General features: G+C 47.6%; 1 pseudogene; it reads left to right on the top strand.

Moving 5' to 3' along the window:
- The first annotated feature begins 8,678 nt into the window (after positions 1 to 8,678).
- On the top strand, positions 8,679 to 9,621 carry LOC119567919 (annotated as a pseudogene).
- The last annotated feature ends 287 nt before the right edge of the window (positions 9,622 to 9,908 follow it).

The following is a 9,908-nucleotide window of genomic DNA, read 5'->3' as shown; positions in this document are numbered from 1 at the left end:
AACTTTTCCTGCAAAAAAGCAGGAGCTCAGTGAGTTTAGGCACCAACGGCGTTTGACGGCCCTTGAGCAGCAGTTTTGTGCATCCCCAAGGGGCCTAAATCTGGGGTCTGTAGGTGCCTAAAGTGGTAGGCAGCCACCTAAGTGCCTTTGTGAATTGGGCCCTTCCCTAACTGATTTTGAAAATCCCACTAGGTGCTTTTCTGCATCTTTAGGCTTTTAAATACCTTTTCAAGGATGCCCCCTCTGCCCCCCGCCTCCCTCCCACATCTCTGTGTGCATCTGCTCCCTGTTTGCAATCGGCGGACAATAGCATAATCTACATCACAGGGGTGTTGTGAGGCTAACGAAATTAAGGCGCTTGTGAAGTGCTTACTCCTACATGGGCCTTGGAGAGAGAGAAATAGTGAAGGTCTTTATGGGTAATAAACTCAAAATCAGCGAGTTAAAGACTTCAGTCCCATTTTCAAAAAGTTTTTGGGATTCCCATCTCCCAAACCAGACCCTATCATTGACGCATTCGCTCCACCGAAAACCCAATTTTCAAGTGGAAAAAGTTTTGATTAAAAATTATCCACCAGCCTTTGTTCAAAACAGCTGTCCCTGGAAACTTGGACCCTCTATTCTCCAAAGGAATTTTTTAAATCCTAGGGAAAAAAAAGTCCTTGTCTCATCTCTGAGTCTTTGATGTAGCAAGGATTCAATGCACGAGGGAACCTGTCTCAATAGAGGCATAAAAGAACTTAAATACTCAGACTCCTCGAGATGTGGCCTCTTCAGAGTTGGGGAATGCACTGTTCGCTCTGCTGCCCGTAAGTTTTACAGCACATGATTATATGAGATTAGAATATTTTTTTCAAGTCAATATTTTTTCTGCATGTTATTGTTTTTTAACCAAGCACATTGGTGCATAGCTCTACCTGGGTCCTTTTTCTCCTCTGCTTTGTACCTTTGTGTAGTCATTTCCATGTGAATGGGTGTGGGAACCTGCCAATACAAGAGGGTAATTCTGATATGGAGTCATTTTGCACTCACCTTGCACTGATATAAATGACTACACATGGTACAAGGGAGCAGGGAGTCAGCCACTAGTATGCTCTTTCTCTCCCCTGACTGTTGTGTTATACTAAGGAAGAGTACAAAGAATTCTAATTCATAGCTGGAATTTCGAAAGGAACATAAGGGAGTTACACAACCATCTCCCACTGAACTTAGCATAGTTCTGTTCCTGAAAACAATGTAATCAGGGTCTGGGCTGCTAACTACAGTTTTAATGGGTGCTCAGTGAAAATGATTAGATAGATAGATAGATAGATAGATAGATAGATAGATAGATAGATAGATAGAGTGTCATTGTAGCCATGCTGGTCTCAGGATATTAGCGAGATAAAATGGGTGAGGTGATATCTTTTATTGGACCACCTTCTGTTGGTGAGAGAGAGACAAGCTTTCGAGCTCTTCTTCAGCTCTGGGAAACATACCCAGCTAAACACAAGGTGGAACAAATTGCTAGTGTAGACATGGCCTTTGTCTTTTATCATTTTCTTGTGTGAGTTCATTAAATCACTAAATGCCCAATAGCAACAATGTGGGTGAAACCAGACAGTCCCTACACTCTCGAATGACCTCATACAGGCAAGTGACAGAAAGGGTGTTAATGGGCCACTTCACCTTGAATTGTCCCTTGAAATACGAGTTTGCTACTTATGCTGAACAATCTGTTCCATCTCTTACCAAGAGAAGTTGCTCCAATAAAACAGTGGCTCTCAACCAGGGTACATGTACCCCTGGGGTTACACAGAGGTCTTCCCGGGGGTACATTAACTCATCTAGATATTTGCCTAGTTTTACAACAAGCTACATAAAAAGCATTAGTGAAGTCAGTACATACTAAAATTTCATGTGGACAATGACTTGTTTATACTGCTCTATACTATACACTGAAATGTAAGTACAATATATTCCAGTTGATTTATTTTATAATTATATGGTAAAAATGAGAAAGTTTGCAATTTTTCAGTACTAGTGTGGCTGTGACACTTTTGTATTTTTATTTCTGATTTTGTAAGCAAGTAGTTTTTAAGTGAGGTGAAACTTGGGGGTACACAAGACAAACCAGACACGTGAAAGGTGTACAGTAGTCTGGAAAGGTTGAAAGCCACTGCAGTAAAAAATATTACCTTGCCCACCTTGTCAGATAGATAGATAGTGAGGATATTGCATATGTAGGGTGACCATATTTCCCAAAGGGAAAACAAATCACCATGTGGGGCTAGCCCAAGCCCCTCTCCTTCCCTCCCCAGACTAGCCTCACCTGAGCCCCCTCCCCTGGCAGGGCTGGCATCACTGCTCACCCGAGCCCTGTCTTCTCATCACCCAAGCCCTGCCTCCTACTCGGCACGGGGCTGGCATGGCCGCTCGCCTCCCTGCACATTCCTCTGCACTCCACTTTTTGACAACAGTGGGCAGGTGTCCAGTTTGCCAACTCATCAAGTTGGCAAGAGCAAATGGGACAAATGCCCACTTTTGCCAAAAAAAAGTCGGGACGGCCACAACAGGGCTTAGAAATGGGCTGTCCCAGCCAAAATGGGACTTATGGTCACCCTATGAATATGAAAGTATAGATAGATAAGTATGCCTGAGACCAGATACATGCTCAGTTTCTGTAGTGAGGTGCACCAGTGTAAATTCTTGCACAGATAGATCAACAGATAATTGCATATGAATGTATACACAGAAGCACGATGAGGATGATTTGATGGACAGATATTGCATATGAAAGGATGACTAGGTAGGCAGACCACTTGACTATCCAAGGGCTTGATTCTCCTCTCATGTCAACAGACGACAATTAGGAGTAAGTTTATTGAAGACAGTTGATTTACAATTGTGTAAAACTGACCTGAGAGGAGAATGAAGCATATCTGACGGACACAAGGCAGTGCTGGGGCAGTGAACGGAAGAGAGAACGCTGTAGAATTGTTGGCTGGCTTCTGCGCATTCTCTGAATAAGTCATTTTCGAGACCACCGCTGGGGGTCAGTAGACATGTGGGTAGTGTGTAGGCAGGTATGGCTTAAGTGTATTTGTGCACTCCCTACGAGTCTGTGTCCCAGCCTGTCTGCAGTGAAACCGAGAGCTGTGGAGCAAAGCGAAGCCATTTCCAACTTTGGACTAAGCCTTTGAGCCAGGACCACTGGAAGGTTTGGAGGATCCAGCCCCAGTGGGTGCATCTACACAGCACTTTGTGCTGAAGGGCATCAGCCTCCCAGCCTGGGCTGGCAGACTGGGGCTTGTACTAGTGCTCTCAAAATAGCTGTGAGGTGATGGGCAAGGCCAGAGCTCAGGCTCTGAAGCCTAGGGAGGTGGGTGGGGCCACTGGCCGGAGTCTGCTGTCCCGGACTGGGAGACTCACTCCTGCCTGCACCCAAGTGCTGTGTAGACACACCCAAAGTGGAGCCAGGGATCTCAGCCTCTGTAACCTGGGGAAAGGGAAATGAAGCCCAGCCCGCTCTGCGAGACAGAGGACACCTCGCTTCGTTCTCCAGAACAGGGAGATCCAGGCTGACGTGCTCAGAACCGGCTGCTTGCTTTAGGTGCCTCGGGGTTTTGGGGGTCCAAGCCTGGCTTTCTAATGTGGGAGCTGTGCTTTTTAGTGCCCCAGAGCATCAAGCACCGGGTGTCTTACAATGGGCATCCACAAACGGAAGCATCACTGGAAATTGGTGTGTCAGAGATAATAGATATAAGAACATAAGAGCAGCCATACTGGGTCAGACCAAAGCCCCATCTAGCCCAGTATCCTGTCTTCCGACAGTGGCCAATGCCAGGTGCCCCAGAGGGAATGAACAGAACAGGTCATCATCAAGTGATCCATCCCCATCGCCCATTCCCAGCTTCTGGCAAACAGAGGCTGGGGACACCATCCCTGCCCATCCTGGTTAATAGCCACTGATGGACCTATCCTTCATGCATTTATCTAGTTCTTTTTTGAACCCTGTTATAGTCTTGGCCTTCACAACATCCTCTGGCAAAGAGTTCCACAGGTTGAGTGTGCGTGGTGTGGGGCTGTCTGCTTGTTTGTTTCAGGGAAGCCTGGCTGTTTAAAAATAGCCAGAGCTTCGCGAACCAGCTGAGTGGCGGCAAACCAGCTGAGCAGCGGGGGACAGCAGAGCAGCACACAGCAGGAGTTTGCCTGGGAGTTCGCCTGGAGTGAGCCCAGTGAGACTTACATCTTGCCAACTCCTCTGAGGAAGCTCATAGTAGGAAGGTGATATGGAAGGGGGGGGTTCAGCTACTGTGACCTGCACTGGATGTGCCATGTTTGTCTTTCTTCCACAGGACAGAAGCGACTTTGTCTGTACAAAGTGCAAGCTGGTCTCCATATTGGAAGAGAAGATTGAAGGTCTGGAGCAACAGATAACGACCCTGCGTTGCATACGAGAAACTGAGGATTTTCTGGACAAAAGTCAGGATATGCTTCTACGGGCACAAAGCTCTAAAGATTTAGAGCAGGTTGCACAGCGGAGCTAAGAGGCCAGTGAAGAGGCTTGGCAACATGTGACCTCCAGAAGAAGAAGGGGGAATGTCCGGGTTTCAGCAACGCGGACACAGGTAACTAACCGCTTTCATGTTCTCTCCACAGGTACTAATGTGGAGAGTGGACCAGATGATACGTCTGAGGGAAGGGAGCAGAAGGAGACTCCGCTGGTTGGAAGGCATGAGATGCACTGTCCTGAGATGGGGGGTTCCACGACCACCACTCCCAAGAGAAGGAGGCGGGTGGTGGTGGTCGGGGACTCTCTCCTCCGGGGGACTGAGTCATCTATCTGCCGCCCTGACCGGGAAAACCGAGAAGTCTGCTGCTTGCCAGGGGCTAAGATTCGTGATGTGACGGAGAGACTGCCGAGACTCATCAAGCCCTCGGATCGCTACCCCTTCCTGCTTCTCCACGTGGGCATCAATGATACTACCAAGAATGACCTTGAGCAGATCACTGCGGACTACGTGGCTCTGGGAAGAAGGATAAAGGAGTTTGAGGCGCAAGTGGTGTTCTCGTCCATCCTCCCCATGGAAGGAAAAGGATGGGGCAGGGACTGTCGAATCGTGGAAGTCAACGAATGGCTACGCAGGTGGTGTCGGAGAGAAGGCTTTGGATTCTTTGACCATGGGATGGTGTTCCATGAAGGAGGAGTGCTGGGCAGAGACGGGCTCCATCTTACGAAGAGAGGGAAGAGCATCTTTGTGAGCAGGCTGGCTAACCTAGTGAGGAGGGCTTTAAACTAGGTTCACCGGGGGAAGGAGACCAAAGCCCTGAGGTAAGTGGGAAAGCGGGATACCGGGAGGAAACACAGGCAGGAATGTCTGTGAGGGGAGGGCTCCTGCCTCATACTGAGAATGAGGGGCGATCAGCAGGTTATCTCAAGTGCTTATATACGAATGCACAAAGCCTTGGAAACAAGCAGGGAGAACTGGAGGTCCTGGTGATGTCAAGGAATTATGACGTGATTGGAATAACAGAGACTTGGTGGGATAACTCACATGACTGGAGTACTGTCATGGATGGTTATAAACTGTTCAGGAAGGACAGGCAGGGCAGAAAAGGTGGGGCAGTAGCACTGTATGTAAGGGAGCAGTATGACTGCTCAGAGCTCCGGTACAAAACTGCAGGAAAACCTGAGTGTCTATGGATTAAGTTTAGAAGTGTGAGCAAGTGATGTAGTGGTGGGAGTCTGCTATAGACCACCGGACCAGGGGGATGAGGTGGATGAGGCTTTCTTCCGGCAACTCGCAGAAGCTACTGGATCGCACGCCCTGGTTCTCATGGGTGACTTTAATTTTCCTGATATTTGCTGGGAGAGCAATACAGCGGCGCATAGACAATCCAGGAAGTTTTTGGAAAGCGTAGGGGACAATTTCCTGGTGCAAGTGCTAGACGAGCCAACTGAGGGGGAGCTTTTCTTGACCTGCTGCTCACAAACAGGGAAGAATTAGTGGGGGAAGCAAAAGTGGACGGGAATCTGGGAGGCAGTGACCATGAGTTGGTTGAGTTCAGGATCCTGACACAGGGAAGAACGGTAAGCAGCAGGATACGGACCCTGGACTTCAGGAAAGCAGACTTCAACTCCCTCAGGGAGCAGATGGGTAGGATCCCCTGGGGGACTAACATGAAGGGGATAGGAGTCCAGGAGAGCTGGCTGTATTTCAAGGAATCCCTGTTGAGGTTACAGGGACAAACCATCCCAATGTATAGAAAGAATAGTAAATATGGCAGGTGACCAGCTTGGCTTAATGGTGAAATCCTAGCGGATCTTAAACATAAAAAAGAAGCTTACAAGAAGTGGAAGATTGGACATATGACCAGGGAAGAGTATAAAAATATTGCTCGGGCATGTAGGAATGAAATCAGGAGGGCCAAATCGCACCTGGAGCTGCAGCTAGCAAGAGATGTCAAAAGTAACAAGAAGGGTTTCTTCAGGTATGTTGGCAACAAGAAGAAAGCCAAGGAAAGTGTGGGCCCCTTACTGAATGAGGGAGGCACATCTAGTGACAGAGGATGTGGAAAAAGCTAATGTGCTCAATGCTTTTTTTGCCTCTGTCTTCACTAACAAGGACAGCTCCCAGTCTGCTGCGCTGGGCATCACAACATGGGGAGTAGATGGCCAGCCCTCTGTGGAGAAAGAGGTGGTTAGGGACTACTTAGAAAAGCTGGACGTGCACAAGTCCATGGGGCCGGACGAGTTGCATCCGAGAGTGCTAAAGGAATTGGCGAATGTGATTGCAGAGCCATTGGCCATTATCTTTGAAAACTCGTGGCGAATGGGGGAAGTCCCAGATGACTGGAAAAAGGCAAATGTAGTGCCAATCTTTAAAAAAGGAAAGAAGGAGGATCCTGGGAACTACAGGCCAGTCAGCATCACCTCAGTCCCCGGAAAAATCATGGAGCAGGTCCTCAAGGAATCAATCCTGAAGCACTTATACGAGAGGAAAGTGATCAGGAACAGTCAGCATGGATTCACCAAGGGAAGGTCATGCCTGACTAATCTAATCGCCTTCTATGATGAGATTACTGATTCTGTGGATGAAGGGAAAGCAGTGGATGTATTGTTTCTTGACTTTAGCAAAGCTTTTGACACGGTCTCCCACAGTATTCTTGCCAGCAAGTTAAAGAAGTATGGGCTGGATGCATGGACTATAAGGTGGATAGAAAGTTGGCTAGATTGTCGGGCTCAACGGGTAGTGATCAATGGCTCCATGTCTAGTTGGCGGCCGGTATCAAGTGGAGTGCCGCAAGGGTCGGTCCTGGGGCTGGTTTTGAACAATATCTTCATAAATGATCTGGAGGATGGTGTGGATTGCACTCTCAGCAAATTTGCGGATGATACTAAACTGGGAGGAGTGGTACATATGCTGGAGGGCAGGGATAGGATACAGAGGGACCTAGACAAATTGGTGGATTGGGCCAAAAGAAACCTGATGAGGTTCAATAAGGATAAGTGCAGGGTCCTGCACTTAGGACGGAAGAACCCAATGCACAGCTACAGACTGGGGACCGAATGGCTAGGCAGCAGTTCTGCAGAAAAGGACCTAGGGGTTACAGTGGACGAGAAGCTGGGTATGAGTCAGCAGTGTGCCCTTGTTGCCAAGAAGGCCAATGGCATTTTGGGATGTATAAGTAGGGGCATAGCCAGCAGATCGAGGGACGTGATTGTTCCCCTCTATTTGACATTGGTGAGGCCTCATCTGGAGTACTGTGTCCAGTTTTGGGCCCCACACTACAAGAAGGACGTGGATAAATTGGAGAGAGTCCAGCAAAGGGCAACAAAAATGATTAGGGGTCTGGAACACATGACTTATGAGGAGAGGCTGAGGGAACTGGGATTGTTTAGTCTGCAGAAGAGAAGAATGAGGGGGGATTTGATAGCTGCTTTTAACTACCTGAGAGGTGGTTCCAGAGAGGATGGTTCTAGACTATTCTCAGTGGTAGAAGAGGACAGGACAAGGAGTAATGGTCTCAAGTTGCAGTGGGGGAGGTTTAGGTTGGATATTAGGAAAACCTTTTTCACTAGGAGGGTGGTGAAACACTGGAATGCGTTACCTAGGGAGGTGGTAGAATCTTCTTCCTTGGAAGTTTTTAAGGTCAGGCTTGACAAAGCCCTGGCTGGGATGATTTGATTGGGGATTGGTCCTGCTTTGAGCAGGGGGTTGGACTAGATGACCTCCTGAGGTCCCTTCCAACCCTGATATTCTATGATTCTATGATTCTAAGAAATACTTCCTTGTGTTTGTTTTAAATCTGATGCCTATTAATTTCATTGGGTGACCCCTAGTTCTTGTGTTATGAGTAAATAACACTTCCTTACTTACTTTCTCAATACCAGTCATGATTTTATAGACCTCTATCATATCACCCCTTAGTCGTCCTTTTCCAAGCTGAAAAATCCCAGTCTTATTAATCTCTCCTCATACGGAAGCTGTTCCATACCCTTAATATTTTTGTTACCCTTTTCTGAACCTTTTCCAGTTCCAATATATCTTTTTTGAGATGGGGTGACGACATCTGCATGCAGTATTCAAGATGTGGACATACCATGGATTTATATAGTGACAATATGATAAATTTCGTATATGATTCATCCAACTTGACCACTTCATGAACGATTTTATGTCTCCACAGAGAGAAAACTGCCGCAGGGCATGGCTAGCAGGAACCACACAGCCATGACACAGTTCTTTGTGGCTTTGTCCAACATCCTGGGGCTCCAAGTTTCTCTTTTTTTTCTGGTGCTGGTTTTCTACCTCATCACCTTGGTGGGCAACATCGTCATCATCACGATCACAGTGGTGGACCCTGCCCTTCACTCCCCCATGTATTTCTTCCTTCGAAATTTGTCCTTTCTGGAAATCGGCTACACCTCATCCACCATCCCCAAGATGCTGGTGAACTTCATCTCCGAGGACACGAGTATTTCCTTCCTGGGCTGTGCCACGCAAATGTATTTCTTCCCCTTCATAGGGATCACGGAGTGCTGCCTGCTGGCCACTATGGCATACGACCGTTATGTGGCCATCTGTCACCCTCTGCGCTACACGGCCATGATGAGCAGAGGTGTGTGTCTCCAGCTCTCAGCTGTGTGCTGGCTCATCGGGATGCTGGTGGGAGTCGGGCACTTTCATATTCACTCTGCCCTACTGTGGGCCCAATAGGATCAACCACTTCTTCTGTGACCTGCCCCCGCTGCTGAAGCTGGCCTGCGTGGACACCTACTGGAACGAAGTAGCTGTTTACACCATTGCTGTTGCCTTCATCATGGTCCCATTCCTGCTCATCTTGGTGTCCTACATCCGTATCCTCCATGCGATCCTCAGTATTCTGTCAGCCGAGGGCAGGAGCAAAGCCTTCTCCACCTGCTCCTCCCACCTTATTGTGGTGACCTTGTTTTTCGGGTCCGGCATTGTGATGTACCTGAGGCCCAAATCCAGATACTCCCTCAACACCGACAAACTGCTTTCCGTGTTCTACTCAGTGGTGTCCCCAGTGCTGAACCCTTTGATCTACAGCCTGAGAAATAAGGAGGTGAAGGAAGCTCTGAGAAGGGTGATGGCCAGGAAAATATTCATTTGAAAACTGGGGGAATAAATTGGTTATTTATTTTCATATTCTTCTGATGGTTTTGGAGTTGCCCCTTGTAGCCCAATCATTGAATCATATATTAATTATATTGATTATTTAAGAATTCTCAGTCATCACTCTGAGGTATTGACAGGTTCTTATCCCAACATCAGACCTGGTATTATTAAAATTGCTGTGGAGTGGGAATCCCGATGTCTTCAGTTGCAGCCCCCACACTTTAGAAATCCTTCTGTATTTGTCATAATTCACTAACACATTTAGCCAAGTTACAAAACACT

Source organism: Chelonia mydas, chromosome 13 (genome assembly GCF_015237465.2).
Source record: "Chelonia mydas isolate rCheMyd1 chromosome 13, rCheMyd1.pri.v2, whole genome shotgun sequence".
NCBI classification, from domain to species: domain Eukaryota; kingdom Metazoa; phylum Chordata; order Testudines; family Cheloniidae; genus Chelonia; species Chelonia mydas.
Note: the sequence above shows the minus strand (reverse complement) of the source record. Positions and strands in the feature narration are given on the sequence as shown.